Below are 24,229 nucleotides of genomic sequence, written 5' to 3'. Positions count from 1 at the left end.
GAGCAGTATGTGGCGCGCACGTGCACTTGGGTTTCTGAGAAGGAAATCCACTTACCGGAACCAGCCTACCGGATCTTTGCTGAAGAATAGAAATGTACCTCCTCGCCGTTCCCAAGCTCTTCCCGCCAACAAGTGACCACGCCCAACGAAACAATGCCGGACCAGTCAGTGCATCAGACCATCACTGCAGTGATGTGTTCGATTGGATGCCGATATCTGAGGGGCGTGCCCTGGAACTGGTTGGTCAGCATCTTCAGAGAGGGGCTGGACATAGGGGGTTTTAAGGACGCTGCAGAGCACGAAATGACGCTCTGAGCCCTGGGTAAACGGCTCATCCAGACGCTTCTCGCTATGAACTTTTAACGCTTGCCATTTTGCTGTTATACCACTCTTCTTCATGTAAATAATCATGTAAATAAGTTTTCTCAAAGTGCCATTAAACATGCTTGTATATATTTTACCAACTTCGAAGATTCAATCCTTCATCAACCCCGAGTCTCTGCACGCTACCAAGTGAAGGCCGGGTCGACTTAGCCCCAGCGTCACGACAGGGGATATCGTGGTAGAAAAACGGGCCACCCTGTATGCGCAGTGCCCGGTGTCATCGACGGTACCGGAACCATGGAAGAACGCAAACATTATCTTAATTCATAAGAAAGAGGACGCTAAGGACCTGAAAAATTACAGCCCAATCAGCTTACTGTCTGTTACGTACGAGGTATTTACTAAGGTAATCGCAAATAGAATCAGGACAACTTTAGACTGCAATCAAGCAAAGGATCAAGCAGGGTTTCGGAAACGGTACTCTATACTATCGATCATATCCATACCATCAATCAGGTGATAGAAAAATGCTCGGAATATAACCAGCCCTTATACATAGCATTCATTGATTACGAAAAAGCATTTGACTGAGTTAAAACCTCGCCGGTGATGCAGGCATTGCGAAATCAGGGGATAGACGAGCCGTACGTGAAAGTGCTGGAAGATATACCGGGTGTCCCAGCTAACTTGAACCAAGGGGTACAAAATAATATATTTCAGGTAGGTCAGTGGAACCAATTGCATTCAACTGCCAGTCTCCTTCCGCACTACAGGCATTTTGTTTTGTTTTGCAATTACTTAATTAGCTAATTATGTTAATTTATCTAATTTATTAAATATCGACTTTAGACCAAATATGTAAATTGGAAAGGTGTAGAGCACCTTCAGAAACCCCCATTTCAATAATTGTGATAAAGAAAGTCTCACGTGTATCTTTTTTTTTCCGGGCTCAGAAGAAAGCCCGCGAAATACAAATAATACCACGTGACTAGAGCATTTGTGCGCCGCGATTGTGGTGCTCTCAGTCGTGATTTGAGCGAACGACACCAGCTGCGGCCGTGTCTTCTTGGCCCCGTTAAAGCGGCAGGCCGATATGCCTGCGATGGCTTCTTCACCCGCGTCAGTCAGTCGGCCCACGTGACGGTGCAGTAGCAGCGAGAGCGGCGAGCCGACACCACCGACATTCTAACTAGGCCTCCTTCTCTCCCATCAGCGAACGTCACGACAAACGAATGAGCGATAAGGTATCAGCCTCTGAATCTGCGCATACAGGCTTGGGTAAAGGGGTGAGATGACATCATGTGACTCTACTAAAATTAGCGCTGCGCCTTCATTTGCCGGTTCTTTATCGCCATCCGCCGGTCGTGTTGTAGGCTGCTGCGGTGCGCAGGCCTGGCCAAAATCGTGGTGGCGACGGGCAAGCTCGAGCTCGCTCGGACCATCGCCAACATTTCTTCCTGCCGCTGCAACGGGACCATCGGGTCACGGCCGAAGCTTATGTCGTTCGCTCAAACCACGACTGAGAGCACCACAATCGCGGCGCACAAATGCGCTAGTCAAGTGGTATTATTTGTATTTCGCGGGCTTTCTTCTGAACCCGGAAAAAAAGATACACGTGAGACTTTCTTTATCGCAGTTAATGGAATGGGGGTTTCTGAAGGGGTTCTACAGCTTTCCAATTCACATTTTTGGTGTAAAGTCTTTATTTAATAAATTAGAGAAATGAACATAATTAGCTAATTAAGTAAATGCAAAACAAAAAATTGCCTGTAGTGCGCAAACCGGCTGGCAGTTGTATGCAATTGGTTTCACTGACCTACCTCAAAAAGTTTTGTAACCCTTCGTTCAAGTTAGCTGGGACACCCGGTATATAGTGGCTGCACAGCAACCATAGTTCTGCATAAAGAAAGTAACAAAATTCCCATAAAGAAAGGTGTTAGGCAACGAGACACAATCTCCCCAGAACTATTCACAGCTTGCTTAGAGGAAGTATTCAGAGACATGGAATGGGAGCAGTTATGGATAAGGGTAGATAGAGAATACCTCAGTAATCTGCGATTTGCTGATGACATTGCCTTGCTAAGCAACTCGGGGGATGAACTGCAAATAATGATTGATGACCTAGACAAGAAAAGTAGAAAGGTAGGCTTGAAAATCAATATGCAGACGACTAAGGTAATGTTCAACAGCCTCGGGAAGGAACAGCAGTTTACATTAGGTAGCGAAGTACTGAAAGTAGTAGGTGAATATGTCTACTTAGGACAGGTAGTAACCGCAGATCCGGACCATGAAAAGGAAATAACAAGAAGAATAAGATTGGGATGGAGCTCATTTGGCAAGCACTCGCAGATTATGACTAACAGCTTACCGGTATCGCTCAAGAGGAAATTATACAACAGCTGCACCTTACCTGTACTCACCTATGGGGCTGAAACATGGAGGCTAACCAAGAGAGTTCTACTTAAGTTGAGGACAACCCAGAGGGCTATGGAACGAAAAATGGTATTAAGGGATAGGAAGCATTCAGAGTGGGTCAGACAAATAACTCAAGTTACCGACATTCTAGTGGAAATTAAGAAGAAGAAATATGGCATGGGCAGGACATGGAGTGCGAAGAGAGGATAACCGATGGTCGCTTAGGGTAACAAACTGGATTCCAAGGGAAGGAAAGCGTAGCAGGGGGCGGCAGAAAGTTAGGTGGGCGGATGAGGTTAAGAAGTTCGCAGGGGTCAAGTGGATGCGCTAACACAGAACCGGGTTAAGTGGAGAAATATGGGAGAGGCCTTCGCCCTGCAGCGGGTATAGTCAGGCTGCTGCTGATGATGATGATGATGAGTATATCAAACAATAAAGGCGAGAGAACTGAGCCTTGTGGTACGCCTCTAGATTGGGGTAATTGTGCTGAAATTTAACGTACCCTTTGTACAAAAGAATGATCTAGCCCTTAAAATGTCCTTATCCACGCAAGGATGTACAAAGGAGGCTGTAGACCAGCCAGTTTATAAAGCAAAATGCTGTGTTCTACGTTGTCATACGCCTAGGTAATATTCAGAGTAACTAGAACTGAAACCTCTTTTTTCCTCATGGCAACCCTATTACGGCTCTCCAAGTCTACTTGCGCGCTCCAAATCGAGCATCCCCATCATAATCCACACTGAGTCTCACTAAAGCCATGAAAGGTTAGAATATGATCCGTGAGACGGCAGTAGACTAACCGTTGTATAAGCTGAACTAAATTTTATGTGATAGCTAATCGGCCGAATTTTGTCGAGATTAAAACCCTTGCCCCCGTCTTTCAGTAGTAAAATTATTTTCGCTGCTTTTCAAGCTTGTGGAAACCATGATTTTTACAAAGACCAATTCACAATCTGCAATAGATCCGAGGCAGTCTTTCGATAGTATTTTTAGCATGGAAACTAATTATAGAGAAATTTTCGGTTGACTTGGGTAGACAAACAGGTGTTCAGATTTGCACTATATTCATTCTTAGCCTTATATATTGTTCTTTTAAACGAAGCTACAAAGCATTTTTAATTAATCGAGTTGTTTGAGCACTGATTATGGGCTAGGTGCTTCCATGCACCTTTCCTCTGACGATTGGCTTTTTCGCATTCCTCATTCCTCCAACTAGAAGGAGACCTGTTTTTAATGTCATACTGAACTATAAACTCTGATCGCCAAGTGGCGTCTAATACTCCGAGCTATAATAGTCACATTCTTCTTGTTCTTCTTAAACACATCACATACCCACATGGGGTGATTGGCTAAGGTGTAGTGGTATATACTTGGAAATTTCCACAGGCGATTACGACAAAATAATTGTGTCAATCTGGAATTAGGAAAATGTATTGATTAAAAGCGGCAGAAGAGCGTTTAGAGTGAAATGCCAACAGAATACTTTGGTAGTAGCCAACGTATCAGAGGCGTCTACGTCAGCTGGGAGCTGTAGCATGTGGTCGCCATTCATAAATCTGGGAGCACTTCCCTTGACTCAAGTGTTTCAAAATATGGTCAGAAGTTATGGTCTCAAAATGCAGCGACAGTTTGAATACTTGGTGATTTTTGAATAAAAATATGTGATTTCCTTGTCGTTGTCGTGTTCCGTGGAAAGATACGTGACTCTTCGTCTTCTTTTATGATTGGTTCGTCCAGCATTTCAGAGAGCCGACCCAGCGTGTATGGCACATATGCGGTTTGAAAATACGCACAGAAGCGCAGAAAACACGGTATCCGAATGCAGCGTCGACACCGTATCTGTCAATATGAGCTCGCCATTTTACATTATTCCATGCAAAAGAACCTTTCGTAAGGCGGGAATCATGGGATAGCGGTTAATTATTAGACGATTAATTACGTAATGAAATTTATTTTTGGAGGCAAACATTATATCGCAAAGTCAAGTCCTATGAGCATCGAAGGCAATTCGGTGAGCAGATTTTCAAATTTTTTTTTGTCGGCCAATGTGGTTCTAAACAAATAACGGCCACAAATGCATTTTTCATTCAGTTGGCTACAATACAGCCTTGCATATTTATAAAATGGGCTTTCTCGCATTTCGCATACGTCAAATACAGACGCGATTTCTCTATTTGATGGCGTAAGGAGAGTTTACATGTTTTGGATGACAATACCAAGACAGTTGACATGTTTGAATGACCAATTAAATTGAGGACAGCTGAGGTCAAGGACATTCCACAAGCTTTGAAGTGCATATTTTTAGCGTTCAATAAGGAAATTTAAGAATAGGGCTCACCATCGACGTTGACGGCTTTCAATTTCGCAATATGTTGTTGTTAAAATCAGTAATGAAACGTTGATTACATAATTTCAGTTAATTAATCATATATTCATTACGCCGTAACCCGGACAAAATGTCCGCCTTGCTGTGCAACCTGCTTGCGCAGGCTAGCTGCACCGACATATCTCTCGCAGGTTTAAAAAAAGTCTGTAAATGTCAAAAAGGAAACACTCGGTAGACTCAGTTGCGAAATAATGTTGCCAACAGAGTTATTGGCACGCCGCCAAGCACAGAAGTCTATCACACTGCTGGTACGGCACTTAGCGCAGGCGATACGGTCTTTCTCTGTCGTCTGTACATTATTCCGGCGTTGAAATATCGTGACAACAGCGGCCTGTATTTAGTGCTACATGACCTAAAGACCAAATGGTGATTTTGTGCATAGGGCAATGCATACTGCTCGCATATGACGCTTAAACACTGGCTCTGAATTTGGTCAAGAATGGACACCTTGAGACGAGCACATGTTCTTTTTTAGTTCCAGAGCCATTATAACACCTACCTCGTTCTCTCCTCATATTTTTCTTTTTCTTAAGAGAGAGAAGGGTGGTTGAACGGAGATTTGTAATGGTTCGTTCGGCAAACGTTTTCAAGAGTATTTCTTTCGTCATTCGTTATTTTTATTTCTGTTGTTTATATTTAATTTTTGTTTCGATATCTCATACGTCTTCAATGGAAATAAGCACTTTAAGCATATCTTTTTCGTGATTCGTTTCTCTCAAGTCGCCAGCCCCTTGTGTTCCTTTCTTCACCTTATACTAGCCTACCCAAAAGGACACCTCAGTCGCCACTACGAATTGAGTTGAGGGAGTACACACCTGTTGCCTACTTCATCAAGGTTACCTTATCCGAGTCCTAAAAGGATGGCAGCGGACCAAAATACCTCACGGAGTCACTTATGAGCCAGTGCAAGCCAGTGACGTTTTTGTTTTGCGTCACAGTGAAAAAAGTTTGAGAATTTCGAAGTTGGCACTTTACATTTTGAAAACATAGTATTGCTTGTCTACCAATGAAATTACTGCAAAAAGGCAATCAAAGACGAGAAATTTCCGTCGAACAGAGTCACGAAAAGCAGAGAGGTAGTGCTCTGGGCAGTGTCAAGGACAAAAAAGCGCCTAAGCTGCTTAGCATCAATACACGTCTTGCGATCGCTTCTCAGCGGTAACCGTGTTTTCTGTAGGTATTCTCGCATAGTATAGGCACCATCAACTCTGTGTAGAGACTTGTGACACCAGAACGCCAGTTGAATAAATTCGAAAGAAGACAAAGAATGTAGTGCCATATTTTCTTCCAAACATCACGATAACACCTCCCAGGTAAATATAATACGAAGTTTTATTGATCAGTCACCATAAAAGATATAATTTCTCATCTACTTTAAGCCTCATAATCCTTAATCATAATTCAAATCCTTTTGTGCATGGGAATAAGTGCCCCCAGGTTTATGGCTGGCAGCCCTATTGCAATAGATCCCAGCTGGCATGGGCGGCTAGGAAATCTTCGCGACCTAAGCCGACCAGACACACACAGAGCTCCGTTCTGACCTAAACGGGTCTCTTTTTTGAACGGCATAAAGTTTATTTCGCTCTCTTTCTCGCGCGCGCGAGCAATACTGCAAGAAATATATTATTATTAACGACGGATCTACTCTGGGTAAACTTATTGCAAGCTCGATTCGCCAAGTCCACGCCCATTTGGTGTACAGCTATCAAGACAGCTCTCACTAGCAGAGACCACATACTTGCGCCAAGACAGGCACCAGGAACTGCGAAGGACAGTAGGTCACAACTCCAAGAAGCGGACGAACCATTCGGTGCATGGCCAGCTTGCTTTGATCCTTCGTCAACGCGCACATCTTCGCTTCCAGAGAGCTCAGTAGGAGCACAAGTTTATCATCGACTCCGTCCTGAATGCAGCCTTCACTTTGATGGCATCTATATGTCGGTGGATGGTCAGCAGCAGTAGCAGCAGCAGCAGCAGTAGCAGCAGCAGCAGCAGCAGCAGCAGCAGCAGCAGCAGCAGCAGCAGCAGCAGCAGCAGCAGCAGCAGCAGCAGCAGCAGCAGCAGCAGCAGCAACAGCATCAGAGTAGCAGCAGCAGACGCTACTCCCCCGTGGAGCCCTCGTCATGATGACTAAAATTAGGAGGCTGAAAGACTTCGTCGAGAAGAGCATCTTTGCAGGGAAACTACGCTTACAGATGGTGGGCAACACCCCGTCTGATGTGCGCTATTAGCCTGGCAAGCGTCGCCTTGAAGAGATCCCCGCTCGATGCCAGGAGACTGCTCAAGTCCTTGATGTTTTCGGGCATCTTCTCAGAGGCTTTTCAGATGCATGGCTCTTTTTGTGGCTGACGCTTTAGATGGGAATTTTGACATTGACGCAGTAAATGTTCTCCCGTTTTTTTTTTCATTTTATCTCTTAGGAAATAAAAAACATCAATTTTATCATTGTTCGTTTTCACAGCAAGCCTCAGCATTTCGACTAGTTTCTAGTGTAATTAATAATGCACTGACATTTCGGTTCAGAGGTTTCGGCGATTAAGCTGCCAACAACCGTCGGCAGTGTGACAAGTTGTCGGCGTTTGGTTACTCCGTTATGACCAAAACGCGGCGGGTAACCACTGACTGTGAGAAATTCTCAGCTGCGGCGCAAGACAGTGGAAGCTCTGCATTCTGTGGAGCGAGCCGAGCTGTACACTTTTTCGACAACCTTGCACTTTGGTACGTTTTTCGCTCGGCTCTACACCAATTGCGCTTTGCAAAGCTTCTCACATCGCCACCAGTGTCTCTGCATAGCTCCTAGAGATGCGGTAGTCTTTGACCGACCTACGCTAACCATTCATAAACAGACTCTGTTCAACATCTCTCAGTGCACTTGCGCTGCGCGTACACCTGATAACTGCAAAATATTAAACGCCAGCTACGTAGAAAGGTCGAAGGTTGTCACTGGCTCTCCTAATATAAGCTTGGTGCTGTAGCTGTTGAGAATACGTAGAACTTTTGCTTTCAAGTATGTATTGGCACTACCTGAAAGAAGGCGCATACATTCTTCGATGCTCCTTCCTCTGTTCTCCGCTGGTTGCCGTGCAGCGGCAACTGTTTGGCCCCGCATTGGTAGTTGCAAACACGAGGCAAAACCTCCCGCAAGTGTGCTATTTTCACGGAGTCAATATCCAGACGCAGAGGCCTGGAAACTGCCTGTTTGCATTTGCCTCGTGTTCGCAGCTTCTCTTCCACAGCCCTGGATAGATGGTAAAAGGTACTGGAATATCACACCTCGGGCAGCGGAGTTGCACTTGTTTAGTTTTCCTAAGGTCTTTGCGGTCTTGAGAGCCTTTGCCTGGCTAGCCTATAGTCCAATCGGTTCAGCGCTTGGTTTCTGCGCCAAAGGGAACTCGATGAGTGGTTTCAATGGCGCCACCGACGCAGTGCAGTGATTTTGTTTTTGTTTTTTTGCGTGCTTAGTCTGTTGTATGTTGTCAGCACTTCCTGGACTAACTGGCAAGAGCAAAAACGGTGTATACCGCTACCGTGTCACGGTCACGCCTCTGTTTCCGAGACAACCTAATTCTACAGGTAAGTCAGTTGCCGCGTTTCGATGTGTCACGCACGGGGAAGCCTGCAACAGCACACAGTTCTTTGAAACCATATGTGAGATTTCTTCATGGTTTCCTTTCTTAAGAAACTAAAGAAGCTGCTGTAAGGGTCATGCACCAGGATATATATAGCATCATTAAGGTACAAGGGCAGTCTGTAACGCGCCATTGCATAGGTGCTTTACTTTGATCTCGTTCATTCAAAACGCGTAGAGCGTGATCTATTCGGTAAGTCCGCCTACAGCGGTCAAAATCCTCAAAGACGACAGCGGTCAAGCAGGGCCGCGTTCTCTCGTCGAGGGGACCGCAAGCGCATATGCACAGACCGTTGCGCCATCACATATTCATTACACGACGCTTTGGCCGCAGAGCGCCCGCAGAAACTCCTCTTCCGTCGGCTGATCAGGCCTCTTGGTTACCGTGCGTGAGAGTTTCGAGTGCCCCGATTAAAACTAGGGGGACTACGCGACCGCCCGCGTTCCGCAATCTCTCGCACGGCGCCTTGTGTGCGTTTCTCAAGGAAGTTTGCCTTTCCGTTGAGAAGGAAGAGGAGAACTCCCTCCGGGGCGTCGGACCCGCGGGGCCGGTGGGCAGCCATGCGACTCTGGCGGGGCCGCCGTCCTGCACGCTCCTGCGCGCACACTTCCTCCGCTACGTGCGGCTTTCGCCGCAGCGCGCCACTGCCCGGCGGGTGATTACGGACGGCTGTTCGGTCCCGTGGACGCATGCAAGCCTGGCTATGTAGTACACAACGCGCCTCGGCTAGCCAGATTGCTCGCCGTAAACTGAGATCGGCACAATCTGCGCAGATTCCGTACGGTACGGCAGCTGCCGCCACAACAGAGAAAGGCGGCAATGTCCTGAAGCGGCTGCGCGCTTCCGCGCTTCCTATTCGGTCCTTTCGGCGTTTCTCGGAAGCGGCACCATGTTTGGGTCGATGCCCGAGACTTCTGCTCTAAAAGCCTCTGTAGTAAAGGTCGCTGCGGCTTTCCAAAAGTCACCTCTGACGGCAGGCATGACTAGGAGTTACGACTCGTCATAATACTCTTCACGTGTGTTGCTACACAGTGGAGTAAGGCAAATGCGTTTCGCAGGAAAATGTATGCAAAGGACAAGCAGTGGCGCTTGGCCCGAGTGGCCCGTTTTAGTTTGTGAAACCTGTATTCTGGCCTCAAAATTCATGGGGCGAAAAGCATTGCATGCAAATATACCTACTATACTATTCAGAGTTTTTCAGGACAAGGGGCACAAACACCCCGCCACCATGTTTGTACATTTCTAATATTACAAAAACCAAGCTAAGGATGTGGAGGGCGTTTATTCGATGAAACTGAAGTAACTCCAAACTCAGAGTGGAAAACAAATGGCTTAAGTCGTCGTCGTCGTTGTCATCATCCGCAGCAGCATAATAAGTGCGCTGCAAGGCAAAGGCCTCTCCCACAAAGCATGAACTAAACTTGCCTCGCACTACTTGCGGCCATTATGACCTGTAGAGCTCCCATAATTCTTTACACCCACATAACCTTCTACCATCCTGACTACGCGGTTGCCTTCTTTTGGAATCCAATCAGTTACCCTTAGCGACAACCGGTTATCATGCCTTCACACTGCATGTCCTGTCTATGCCCATTTCTTCTCGATTTCGTCTAGGATGTCACTAGCTTATGTTTGTTCTCTAACCTATTCTGCTACCTTCCTCTCTCATAGCATTGCTCCTGTCATTTTAGTTTCCACCGCTAGCTGCGCGATCAATTTTTTCCAAATATTTTATTTATCCTTCGGGTTTATGCCTCGTAAAAGAGTACTGGCAATGTACTAGCAATAAATAATTTTGATATAACTGATACAGGAACGCTATATTTGATGACCTAGTAGTAGCTGCCGAGAACACTTCACCTGATTACTGTTCTACAAGACGTTCCACTCTTAGCCTTTTCATCACCAGGTGTTCAGACACTCGCAGATTCGGTTGTTGAGAGCAGATGCAGAGAGCTCGCGCTGCCACTTCCACCATTTTACTACCGGGTGCACACAACCGACCAGCGGGCAATATGACGATGCCCAAAAAGGCTTTTCGAAAAGATCCATACACCTACTGAGTCTGGCTATATTCTATACATTTTAAAATGATATCATTAAAGCTCACCGAAAATTCAGCGTCGGTCGCCAGCCCCGACGTTGGCGTTGTGAACGAAAAACCACAAGCATGTCGCTGGCAGGCAGTAGCTGGCAGCTGGCATGGTCGCGCACTCACTGGGCATAGGGTTGCCTAACGCTAGGTTTGGCAGGAGCTGCCAACTCGAACCTCTCCTTTCATATGGGAGGGTGAGATCAGAATCAGCCTGCCAAGACCCTTGCATTCACGTTACCCTTAGGCCACACAGGCACGTTCATACGGATTAGTTAAAAGCGGGGCTTTATATGGTGGGTGTACTTAGGAGTACCTTTTCTAGAGGCCAGCATTTTTCTTCAGTAATCTCTTCAAGGAACTACCTTTGTGAAATATAATTGAGGGATATGGGCTCGGCGGCATACCTATTGTGAGTTTTATATAGCAGTGTGCCCTAAAGACCTACAAGCCCGTGAGCCCTTCTCAATACTTGGAGAGCAGCGCCTGTACGAAGAGTGCGAAATTTAATATCTGTTAAAAGTTTCGAGACGACCTCGAGACTAAACTGTAGGTTTTAGAATTCGGCATCCTGAAGCGAGTCATGGGCTATGAGAGGCGTTGTACGGCGGGCTCCGGGCTACTTTAGACCACCTGGAGTTCACAAAGTGCGTCATCACATCGCACGCAGACATTTTTGTATTTCGCCTATAGCCAAATACAACCACCGCGTTTTGGATCGAATCCGCGATCTTGGGATTAGCAGCCGAAAAACATCTGAGTGTCAGAAGTACTGCGACGTTCGATTTTACCTTTGATTGTGCGCTCAAAATTGGTTTGCATAATATGGGCAGTCCCTACAACCCGCTCAAGTATAGTTTCGTCAATCTACTCTTTGCCTGCAAGCAAACTGAACTGAAATCCACCCTGAACTACGCACACCCAGGAACTCTGGGGAAGGTCAAGTTTTCAATGGGAAGTCTTTAATGAATGTAATTTTTTGTATAGTGTAATATTTCTGCATGCAAACAGATATAACTGCAAGTCATATTTCGGGGAGGCTCCTTTTTTTTCGCTCCTTATTATTGAATTGAATTGAAGTTCGTTTTCATCATATCACATACGATGTGTATATGATGGTTAGTTGGTTTGTGGGGTTTAACGTCCCAAAGCGACTCAGGCTATGAGAGACGCCGTAGTGGAGGACTCCGGAAATTTCGACCACCTGGGGTTCTTTAACGTGCACTGACATCGCACAGCACACGGGCGCCTTGCTTTTCGCCTGCATCGAAAAGCGGCCGCCGAGGCCGGGATTCGATCCCGCATCCTTGGGAACAGTAGTCGAGCGCCGTGACCACTGCGCCACCCCGGCGGGGGAAATGTGTATATGATACTGGAAGCGCGAGGAAAAAGGTGTCTCAAGGACACCTGACAAAGCCCCACGCTCCCATAGTGGCATCACGCAACAGTCGCAGAACAGCTCTGTGACAAAAAAAAAATAAAAATAAAAATGCAACAATAAACCAGCAATAACAGTATTAATGCATTACTGAGCAACAGGGTCAAACGGAAAGGATGAGGCGAAACTGGCTAAATAACTGAAAACATGAGACAAACAATTTATAGAGAGTGCGCTAATAAACGGCTAATAAAACACGGCTAATAAAAAAAAAAGCAAAACGGATCCCATTGTTTTTTTTATATATGGCAAACTACTTGATGCGAGTTCAGCACACATTCTGAAAGCGAGATACTGCTATATATTAGATTAGCCTCGATCAAAAGTGACGCCCCATGAAGCTGATGTTGATCAGGAATGGAACGTTAACGTCACCCGTGATCAGGATTCATTTCGCCTGTTTACTTCAACAATAGCGAGTAACTAGGGTAGTTCATTTTCCCGCGTATATGGTCCTCCGAAGTGCATATTCATTACCTAGTTAGATAAAAAGTCTGCTCGCATTTTTCTTATTCCATTTCACCCCACGTACCCACACTTGTCCACAATGCCACTGGGATCGCAGTGCTTTTCTTATGTTAGCGCATAGCAGAAGCAGGCAAACATTATCGTCTCTAAAAATACCATTTGGGCCACACAAGAGAAATAAGAACAAGAATGACACCCACTTTCGTCCACTCAGAGTGCAATAAAAGAAAAAAAGTTACGCGGCACGGCTACTTCGTGCATTTAAAACTCTAGACACGAACATTTCGTGGCTAGAGCAGCTTGCATATTGCACACCATTATAGCCGCCGGGGTTTTTATGAAAGCGATCGCTGCTTTTGGCTTCGATTCCTGGTGACTGCATCACATGCTGTAGTCTTCATGCGCCCAAGCAGCCAGGAATCAGGACATTTGACCGATCAGAGAAGGCCAAGTGGAGGAGGGGGCTTATGGGCAAAATTCTTGGGTTTCCCACAAAAGTCGGGAAAGTTTGGTAACACTGCTTTCACATCGACGCCACGTTACACGCACGAGAAACGACAGTAACAGTTTTCCCTTATGAATCCTGCTCAGTAGCAAACATAACGGATGTAATTTCGTTTTTGAAATCACAGACATTTCTTTCTTTCTTTTTTTATGGCGCCATGTTTATTTATTTATTTATTTCTATCTTTTTGGCACCATGTTTCACTCTTTCTTTTTCTTTTCCTTCTTTTGTTTCTTTATTTCGCTCTTTCTATCCTTCTTTCGTGAAGATGTGTATGAGAGCATTATGAACTTTTGTTGTCAGAAGATTAGTTCGACCAAGATATTCATATAAATAAGGCGAAATGTGCGCGCCATTAGATGTGATTTATTATTGCTTCGGCATCATCCAACTAGTCTCTAAGTCAACTATCGGCAGCAGAGTCCTGAACTAGGGGCACCGACCTCACAACGCTTGCTATGTATAATTTTCTCTTTGAAATAAAAATTTCTCTCTCCATCTCTCCCTCCATCTCCCCCCTCTCCCGCCCCCACCCACTCTCTTTCTCTTTCTGCTATGTCTTCCTCTGTTCAAGAGGCAGCACGTGCTGGCGGCTATGCACGAATGTTCGTTTTCGGTATGACAATTTGTGCGAGGAGGGAGTGAACGGGCTGGGATTTGGTGCGCGGTATATTCTCATCAAGCGATATCTTCGCTGAGCGAAACAGACCGTGGTTGTGACATTATGATCACACCCTGTACTTTCTTTTTAGGAATATCACAGTGCGAACGAAAAGGGGAGCAAACACTTCCCATTCCCTTCGCCTGCATTCGCCTGGCGCAAAATCACTGTGGCAGTGCATAGGAGGATTCGGTCTGCGAGTAATTTTCTTTTCCTTTTCAATTTCGCAATGAACTTAAAATCTTTACCACAATGAAAAAGAGAGAGGCGAGGGGTGGGGCGGCAAGAGAGCGTCTGTTATAAGGATGGCCTACAAAGTTCCGACTGCGTCTTCTAGGTCGCTTTCTACGCTCCACCGATTCTGCAAACACGAAACCGGCGGCAGCATCCGAGCGTTGCAAGCGAGAGCGCTTCCCGCATCAAAGCGCTAATACTTCAGTGGAGTTCCGGTATTAAGAATGCATTTACTGTAAACAGCGAACTCAACGGCAAATACCTCAAGCGTTCCATATGTGTGCAAGAAAAACAAAAACAAATATACCAGGAAGAGTCGGTCTCGCGTCTTCGACAAATTGAAGCAACGTTTGTAATCGTCTTCCCTGAAGCTCTGGTTAAATAGGCTCTGTCTGTGTCCTCTTTTTTTTTTTTTGCTCAACTTTGTTGTTTAGACCTGCATGATCACAGCGAAAGAACTTCAACCGCCTTTTCTGTCTCAGGCACATATCCATTACTTTTTGTCTAATGATGGTTATGGGCAGTTCGGAATAATTCGGGGAAGTTCGGGAATGTTTGCAACATTCCTCGCTTGCAGTAACATGAAATACAATGTGCAACTCTGAACGGGCCACTCAGACCCCTATAGTCTTAAAGTGAATGAATTTGAAAGCAAGGACAGAGCAGGTGATCTCCATGCAAAGTTCGCGACGAACGATTAGTTGCGAATATCCATGCAGTATACGCCAAACTCCAAACTCCAAGCACAAGGTAAATATATAATTCCATAAATTCAGTTTACATCTTTAGAAAGAAGGCCACTACGGCTCGAACTGGGAACTATCGAGTACATCTCGATGTTGACGTGTTAAGGTTTACATCGATCCTGAAGACCATCGAGCATAAATTCGTGTCACAAGCGTACAGAAATTCCATTCTTATTCTTGAGCGATAGCTTACATCTCGTTCGGTCGAGAAGCAGTCGGTGTAGTCGGCACCGCGTGTCGGAAATGTTCGTGCGGAAAATTCCCGATTGGTCGACAAGGTTATGAAGTCACAACAACGTGACCTCGTGCGGAAATTTCAAACACCCTGCATTCAAAATAAACTTTATAACAAATTGGAGAAAAGTCTTAATGACGCCAAAATTGACGATGAGGTTCCTCAATTGATGCATTTCATCAATTAGAAGTAATTCAATGAAACAGATTTGTCGCCACCAAGGTTCGAACCCATGTACGGGCACGCAACGCATAGATCACGAAGGGTATTGTTTTATTTTTATTATAGACCACGAAGGTAGTTAGTACCAAGCGTATTAGAGGGGCACCTAGTGAACGCGTTGTAATGTGTATGACTTACTAACGTGTTTGGGATGTGCACTGATGTTGCAGTAATAATATGTTTAAAGTTGGAATCATTGAAATAAGTAAAATTTTTTTTTTAAATTCGCGAATGAAAAGGCGGTGTTAAAGGTGACATCGCATATATTCTTGAGGCGAAGTTTGAGCGCCTTTAATTTTTTTTCTTTTGCCTGGGAAGCTCCACGTAATGCTAATATGGGCGTGACTGCTGTCGATATGGTAATCAACGGAATATGTGGCATCCTGTGATCAGCAACAGCTTCTTAAAGTCTTACCTTAAGGCGGAAGTTGCGCGGCAAACATTTAATGTTACTTTTTTTTTCGCATAAGTCCGTCAACTCTCTAAGAATCTAAATGCAAGCTTCAAGTATAGATTCATTTTCTGTGAATAATATGAGTTTTCGTCACCACTGTGATCAGTCTGACTTTACTCACTGCAGAGCGAATGCCTCTCCCATATTCCTCCAATTTACCCGGTCCTGTGCTAGCCGCATCCACTTGACCCCTGCGAACTTCTCATCCGCCCACCTAACTCTGCTGCCTCCTGCTACGCTTGCCTTCCCTTGGAGCTAATCGACCGTCAGTTATTCTGCCTTCGCGTTACATGTCCTGCCCGTGCTCATTGCTTTCTGTCGATGTCTACTATAATGTCATTTACTCGAGTTAATTCTCTGGCCCACTTTGCACGCTTTCTATCGCTTGTTGTTACACCTACAATATTTCGTTCCATAGCTCGCTGCGTTATACTCAGTTTAAAATGAACACTTTTTGTTGGCCTTCATGTTTCTGCCCATAGGTGAGTACCGTTAAGATAGAGAGCTGCTGTAAATACAGCTGTTATAAAGTGTTACGGAGCTCTTATATTGTGCGTAATAGGTTAGACGCTTCAGATCCCCGAAAAAAAAAAAATGCAGTTCATGAAAATGGAGACAATGGTTAAATATTGTTTATGGTATCGGAACGTTTGTTCTGGAAATTGCATCGCTGATTCGAGCATACGTCCGTATGATGATGCAGGGTCAGTATACAACTTCAGTGCACAAGTCATGGGAACCGTCGCGTTGGCGTATCCATGTCATACACGTTAATTACACTCCAACATATTGCCATGTATTCTGGAACTGGTGTGGCTCCTCATTAAAAAACGAAGAGACAGAAGTGCGTTGGTATTCGGAGGCTACCGAACGGACTGTTGCTGTTCTGCTAGTTTCACCCGTAATATTTGGGGGAGGTGCTGGGTGGAACTATATGCCCTTTCTCCCGACGGAAGCGACCAACCTAGTGACGACATTACCACGCCCGCCTGCCTTTGAACAAGCCGCCACCTGCAAGGCCTTCCACCCAAGTCGGCTGCACACATTAGTCCCCCGATGACAGAATGCCCGTCACAACAGTCATATAAACTACTGGCCTACCGGATGCTACAGGCTCCTCGTTCGTCACCCATTCGCCACGCGTTCCAAGATCCTTCCATGGTGACCCATTTGAAGATGTTCAAGAGTGGCTCGACCACTACGATCGCGTCGCCGCCTACAACGACTGGAACGACTATCGTAAGTTGCGGAACGTCTACATTGTTTTTGAGGAGTCCGCCAAGACACAGTTCGAGAATCATGGGTCGACCCTCACGACTTGGCAGGAGTTTTGTAGTCAACTTTTGCGTGACTTTGCAAGCCCCGAATGAATAGAAAGGGCTGAACAAGCTCTCCAGTGTCGAATCCAGAGGCCAAATGAAAGCGTCATGATGCTTGTTGAAGACATGACCCGACTTTTTCGGCGCTCTGAACCGAACATGGCCGAATCCAAAAAGGTGCGTTTTGTAAGGCACGGTGTAAAGGAGCAGCTGTTTGCTGGTCTAGCTCGTAGCCCCCCGACAACCGGAGATGAATTTGTCCGCGAAGTTACCTCCATGGAACGGGCACTGCAGCAACGTGCCGTCCAGTATGACCGCACGCTCCAACTCTCAGCCGTCAGTTCCCCTAGCTTACACGAGATAACAACGATCATGCACTCAGGAAGCTTGTGCGCCAGATTGTTCGGGAGGAATTGCAACACCTCCACACTGAGCGTCTCCAGCCGCCGCCTCCCGCCTCCATTTCCAGCATTATACGCGATGAGGTACAACAAGCAATGCAGCCCCTCGTACAACCGCCTACGAATCCTTCAGTTCTCTCGTATGCTGAGATTCACGCTCACCTCCGCTTACCCCGACCCGCCTTCCTCCAGAGCCCGAACCACCCCAGCAGCGATTCTGGTCTTTGTTCTGCACCCTGTGACCAGGCCTGGCAGCCTACACGGAAGGCACCCGTTTGGCGGACCTCTGACAGACTTCGTTCCTTTTGTTATCATTGGGGAGAGCCAGGCCATCTATATCAAAACTGCTCTTACTACCAGATGGGCCTGCAGGGCTTCACGCCTGATGCACCTCGTCCTCTTTATGGCGAACTACCGCAAGAAATTGAAGTTTACCTCACCGGCCGACTCCCTTCTTCCAGTCCACATAGCCGACAGTTCCGGTCGCCTTCTCCTCTCAGTTTTTCACCGAGCCGTCCTTTGTCCTCCGAGCCTGCCAGACGCAGGTCTCCCAGTCCGCGCCGGGTAAACTAGAAACAACGACCTCCAGGGATGCGGCCGCTGTTCATCACACTTGCGAACACCCTCCACCGACGCCTAGTACTACCGCTGCCACCCTGCCTACGTTCATCGACGATACTGAAATCGTTTCCGCCGACCTGCCAGTGTGTGTTGACGGCCATGCGGTGAGTGCCCTTGTGGACACAGGCGCCGATTATTCAGTTATGAGTCGGGTACTGGCCATTGAACTAAAAAAAGTGATGACGCAGTGGCACGGGCCACAGATTCGTATGGCAGGTGGTCATTCAGTCAGGTCGGTTGGAAGATGCACTGCTCGAATTGGAATCCGCGCGGCTACGTTTCCAGCATGCTTTGTTGTTTTGGGTGAGTGCTCCAGGCAACTTATTTTAGGGATTGACTTTCTTCGAGAATATGGAGTAGTTATAAATCTCCGCGAGCTTCTAGTTTTTTTTCTACTGCTCGGGCGCTCCCGACCGAAAGATGACTGAAGATTTGTTATGGCACTGCGCATCCACGAAGATGATGTTCAACTAACCCCTCGAGCCAGCAAGTTATTCACAGCTGGCTGTGACGACAAACATACCGCTCAGGGAATCGCGGATGGAAACGTAACCTTGCTCCTTGGGAGGCAAATCTGTGTCGCTCGTTATTTTGTAACGATTCGTGCTAGGACTATCCACCTCCTTGTTACAAACTTTAGTTCGGAGCACCACCTAGACACAGTGTCATTGCTTATTTCGAAGCCATCCACACTCTCCCGAGCGCCCCTGTATCTGCCAAATTTTAGGAGACGTTGAACGTCGACCGTCTCCTCTCACTGTCAAGCTCAATATTAACGCCAAGTCGTCGCCATAAGAAAAGTCGAGCCTTCTGAACCTTCTGCATTCGTTCGCGGACTGTTTCGCTCTCTCGTCAAAAATCGACAAGAAGCCACTTGCCAATCATCGAATTATTACCACGGACAACGAACGACCAGTGAGGCAACACCCCTACCGAGTGTCTTCAACGGAACGCGATGCGATTCGCCATCAGGTCCAGCAGATGCTAGACGATGATATTATACATCCCTCAACAAGTCCTTGAGCATTTCCCGTTGCGTTGGTCCGGAAAAAAGATGGCACATTATGTTTCTGTGTCGACTACAGAAAGCTCAACAACGGGACGAAGAAAGACGTTTACCTCCTTCCCTGAATCGATGATTCTTTGAATCGCCTTCACCATGCACGTAATTTTTCGTCTATGGATTTAGGGTGCTCCTATTACGCCTATGTTCAGCACCGGCCACTTTCCAAACAATGTTGGATACTAGTACTATCTGGCCTCAAGTGGCAAACTTGCCTCGTTTACTTATATGATGTAGGTGTTTTTTCTGAGACGTTTTCAGAGCATCTGAACCGCCTTCATGCCGTCTTCACTGCCATCCGGCTTCTCCCTTAAACCGGAGAAGTGCTACTTTGCCTTCAACGAGCTCAAATTTCTAGGCCACTTTGTCAGCTCCGATGGCATCCGCCCTGACCATGACAAGACGACCGAGGAAGCGGCATTCCGCGGTCACCTTGTCAGGGTCAGGGAGACACCAACCGACAAGCGCTCCGTGCGCCAGTTTTTGGGCTTGTGTACATATATATACTACCGGCGTTTTGTCGCCAATTTTTCTAGAATCGCGGAGCCCTTAACTCGCCTCACCAAGGATGCCGTTCCTTTTGTCTGGGGCCACGAACGACAAGCTGCATTCGCCGATGTTCAAAGGCGTCTCCAATTGTCACCGATCTTAGGCCACTTCGACGAGAACGTCGCCACGGAAGCCCACACAGACGCGAGCAATGTTGGACTTGGCGCGCCAAGTCCAACAGTCCTTACTGGTACAGTAGCAGGACGGCAATGAGCGCCGTCCTCTAGTTCTAGTTTCCTTTTACTTCCCGCTCCCTTTTCACTATGCCTGATGGCAAACTCATCGAATTAAAAAAAATCTATTCGGAAAAAGAATGTCTCGCGGTGGTGTGGGCGCTCGCTAAATTCAGACCGTATCTCTACGGTCGTCAGTACCCATCATTCCCTGTGCTGGTTGGCGAACCTCAAGGGCCCTTCTGGACGCCTTGCCCGGTAGAGTTTGCGGCTCCAAGAGTTCGGCGTTACTGTGGTCTATAAGTCTGGCCAAAAGCACACCGACGCAAACTGTCTCTCACACGCACCACTGCCACTCAACATGACTGACGCTTATCTGGGCGACGAGACCTCCATTGGAGTAGTCACAGCGTCAACCCTTGCTCAAATGCAGCGTGAAGACCTTGAGCTTCGTCCGCTTATTGATTACCTTGAAGGCCGCCCGCCACTACCACCCCGTCATTTCTCGCGAGCGCAAGCCTCGTTTTCGCTGTGCAACGAAGTCTTGCACAAACCAACATTCGCAGCCTCCCAGCCCATGTACCTATTAGTCGTTCCTGTTGCTCTTCGCGCTGAAATTCTGCGCGCCTGTCACGATGAACCATAGTCTGGACATCTTGGCTTTAGACGCACATTGGCACGAATACGTCAGGAGTATTACTGGCCCAAACTTGCGGCCACAGTGAGACAGTATGTGAAATCCTGTAGTGACTGCCTACCGGTTTGCTCCAACCTGTTCCTCCGCCAAAATCTCCGTTTCATCAAGTCGGTATCGACTTTTTGGGGTCGTTTTCTATAAGTTATCTCAGGGCCACAGATGGATTGTTGTTGCCACCGATTATTTATCACGTTATTGCGAAACAAAATCCCTCCAGCGTGGTACTGCTGCCGAAATCACTCAGTTTTTCGTCGAAAACATTGTGCTTCTCCACGGCGCTCCAGCTGCTATCACAGACCGCGGAACCGCATTTAATGCACAGCTTGTGCAGGAAGTAATGCGGCTCAGTTGCACAGCTCACCGCAGAAATACCGCCTATCACCCCTAGACGAACGGACTGACGGAACGCTTGAACAAACCCCTCACCGATATAGTCTCCATGTACGTAGACGTCGACCACAAGAACTGGCATGCTATTCTGTCCTACATGGCGTTTGCATATAACACTGCAGTGCAAGAAACTAGCGGCTACTCGCCTTTCTGCCTTCTTCATGGACGGGAAGTGACTACAACATTAGATGCGATGCTCTTTCCGGGTGGTACACCCGCCTCCGTGTCAGACGCTGAAGAATTCGCCCAGCTTGGCGAAGAAGCCCCCCGACTGGCTAGTCTTCGCATTCGTCAGACATAGTCGTAATGCCCAGCGATACAACCTCCATCATCGGGAAGCCGAATATCATAGCGGTGACCAGGTCTGGGTATGATTACCCATCCGACAGAGAGGTCGCTCCCAAAAACTTTTGCGTCGGGTTTTTGGCCCCTTTAGGGTCCTTCGCCGTGTTAGTGCCGTTAATTACGAAGTCCTTTCTGAAGGGACTGTCCACTCGTCGCGTCGTGCTCCTCAGACTGATATTGTGCATGTCAGCCGACTGAAACCATACCACTCCCGTTAAGTGCAGTGTTTGTGCGTGCCGTTCTTTTCCTGCCTTGACATTCACTGTTCTTCTTTCAACTTTCTTTTTTTTTTCGCTTCTATTCTTTTAGAATCGGGACGATTTTTTCTTTGACGAGGGGGGTAATTCCACATGTATTGTAGAACTGGTGTGGCCCCTCGTGGGAAGACGAAGAGATAGAAATGCGTTGGTATTCGGAGGCTGCCGAACGGACTGTTGCTGTTCTGCTATTTTCACCTGTAACAATATATCTGTTGTGGTATAGAATGTCTTAAGCCTTAAAGTTGATTTCATGCGGCTGAAGGCACAAACGGAAACTGGCGTCTATAGCAAATTCTTATCTTTTCAAAACATGTTCACGGTTTTACGATCCTGGCTGGACGTGGTACGCAGTGAAGGAATTGAACTCGCAAAACTAGTAAATCGAGGCTCGGATGCGCCACCTACTACACCACTCGGACATGTATTCAAGAGGGAAACGTATCACACTAGTCCTAAGACATGTTTCTTCCGGCCGGTACCCCTTCACCCGATAAGTTCATTTGTTTCAACGCAATGCATGGCATTTGCGTTTTCCAGTGAATAAATATCAGCTAATTGTCACTATGTGTATACAGGTCGGGCATGAAAAAGGAGGTATAATTTACTGCTCGCAAGAAGCCGCGCTTTGGTGCAGAGTTCCACTGACACATTGGGTGGCATATTTGTCTCTGTGGTGATGGTTTTTCGAAGTTTCGCAATCTAAGAGAAATTAGAAGTCATCCAGGCCTGCCACAACTCTCAAGCTTGATTGTTTACGCTCCTACGCCGCAGATGTGGCGTTCGGGTGTATTTAGACATTGAAATTTCCGCTTAAAGCAAGAAATGGGAACAATCCGCCGAACAATATTGTTTTTATTTCGGATTCAACGGAAAAAGCCTCAGTACCCTAGAGGTGCGCGCCAGAGATGACTGGCTATTTATTCAGTGTAAGCTCCGGGCAACCTCAGAGAGAAAATCAGGAGGTGAGTGGTGAGACAATGGGTTCGTTGGTCCAAATAATTATTGTATGCTACAAAGCAATTCTCCGCCACCGTGGACGCATGGCGGGGTGGACCGGTATGCTTCACTTCATCGTGAAGCTTCGTCTGCTTACGTATCACCGTCTTTCCGCGGATTGCCGTCTCCAATTTAGAGCCTGTTCTGGAAATTCTTCCAGGGCTTTTAAGGGCACTGAGAACGTTTCCGACCATACCAAAGCAACGTCAGCTCCAAGCCATGAACAGGCGCTGCAAAGAAGGGTAGTGTCCTGGATTCCGTGATGCTAAAGTCACAATGCAGTCCGCTTGTCGCGCCTCCCTGGCTCCTACTGGATTTTTATTCTGATAACTTCTACTCCCTTTCCATACTGCAATTCTGTTCCTGTGCAGCATTTGCACCTATCAGAGATTTTTCGGCGAGTGAAGCAGTGAGCAGCGATTTCCAAGACACAATCTCGAGACACAATCATTTATCCAAGTATGAAATATGCCGTCATGAAGAAGAATTGACAGAAGACTTCGTAGCACTCAAGTCTAGCATCATGCACATGTAGATGGCAATGGTAGCTTCCGATGCGGGGCAAAATTTTGCTTTTAAGTCTTTCCGGCCTTTGTACCAAGTACTTAAACTTGCCATAGAATATCAATGCACTGAGTTTTCGAAAATAATTGTGAAGCAGCTGTGGAAAATTGTAAGATATTCTTTGTGAACAAATAGATAGAAATTGTACAAGCTTCCTATGCGTAGAAAATATTCGCGTCTCAAGTTGGTCCTGCGATAGAAACCCGAAGGGGCGCGTTCTTAAATAATTGTAGAGCAACTGTGGAAAATTATAAGGTACATTTATGAACGTATCGCCATAGAACTGCCATATAAATCCAGTGGGAAGCATTTTTAGAAATTAATGGCAAAACTAGAAGTCCGTCGAAAGAAGATCTGCGGGTATGTTGAATCTTTAAAGCAATATTGAAAAAAAAAATATACATCCAAAAACTCTATCTCAAAAAAATTGTCAGGGACATTTACGCCACGCTTACATATAGTTTCCGCTCATTTAATTACCAATCACTTAACTTAGCTTGCACCTCTCATATCTCTTACATTCTTATAAGTATGCTGTCCTAAGCTACCACGTTATCTAGCCCCGCCGCGGTGGTGCAGTGGCTAGGGTGGTTCAGTGGCTAGCTACTACTGGTGGTGGTGGTAGAAACATTTACTGCCAATATTACAGAGGGTTGGGGCGTTGCCCCCTACATGGCATTTGAGAGCCCCCTCCCTGTACGGAGGGCCCTCTTACAAAGCAAAAGAAAGCCATTGGAGGGCTATCCGAGCGAGAGCGCATGCAATGTTCTTGCGCTGGTCCTTATAGGAGGTACTGGTGAGTAGCTTCTTCCAGTAATCTATAGGGCCACCTCTGGTGAAGGAGGATGAGGGAATGAGGGGAGGTGAGTAATATGTGTAGAAAGTCGCCAGGTTTGCCACAGAGCTTGCAGGAAGAAGAAAACTGGTCAGGAAAGCGGGCGTGGAGAAGGATGGGGTATGGGGCTGTGCGCGTTTGTAGCTTGCGTCAAGGCAACTTGTGTTATTGTAAGATTCAGGGCAGGGGGTGCGTAAGTCCTCATAT

This window comes from Amblyomma maculatum, chromosome 1 (genome assembly GCF_055883805.1).
Source record: "Amblyomma maculatum isolate TAMU_Amacu chromosome 1, ASM5588380v1, whole genome shotgun sequence".
Classification (NCBI taxonomy): Eukaryota; Metazoa; Arthropoda; class Arachnida; order Ixodida; family Ixodidae; genus Amblyomma; species Amblyomma maculatum.
The sequence above is the reverse complement of the archived record's forward strand: the minus strand, read 5'-3'. Positions refer to the sequence as shown.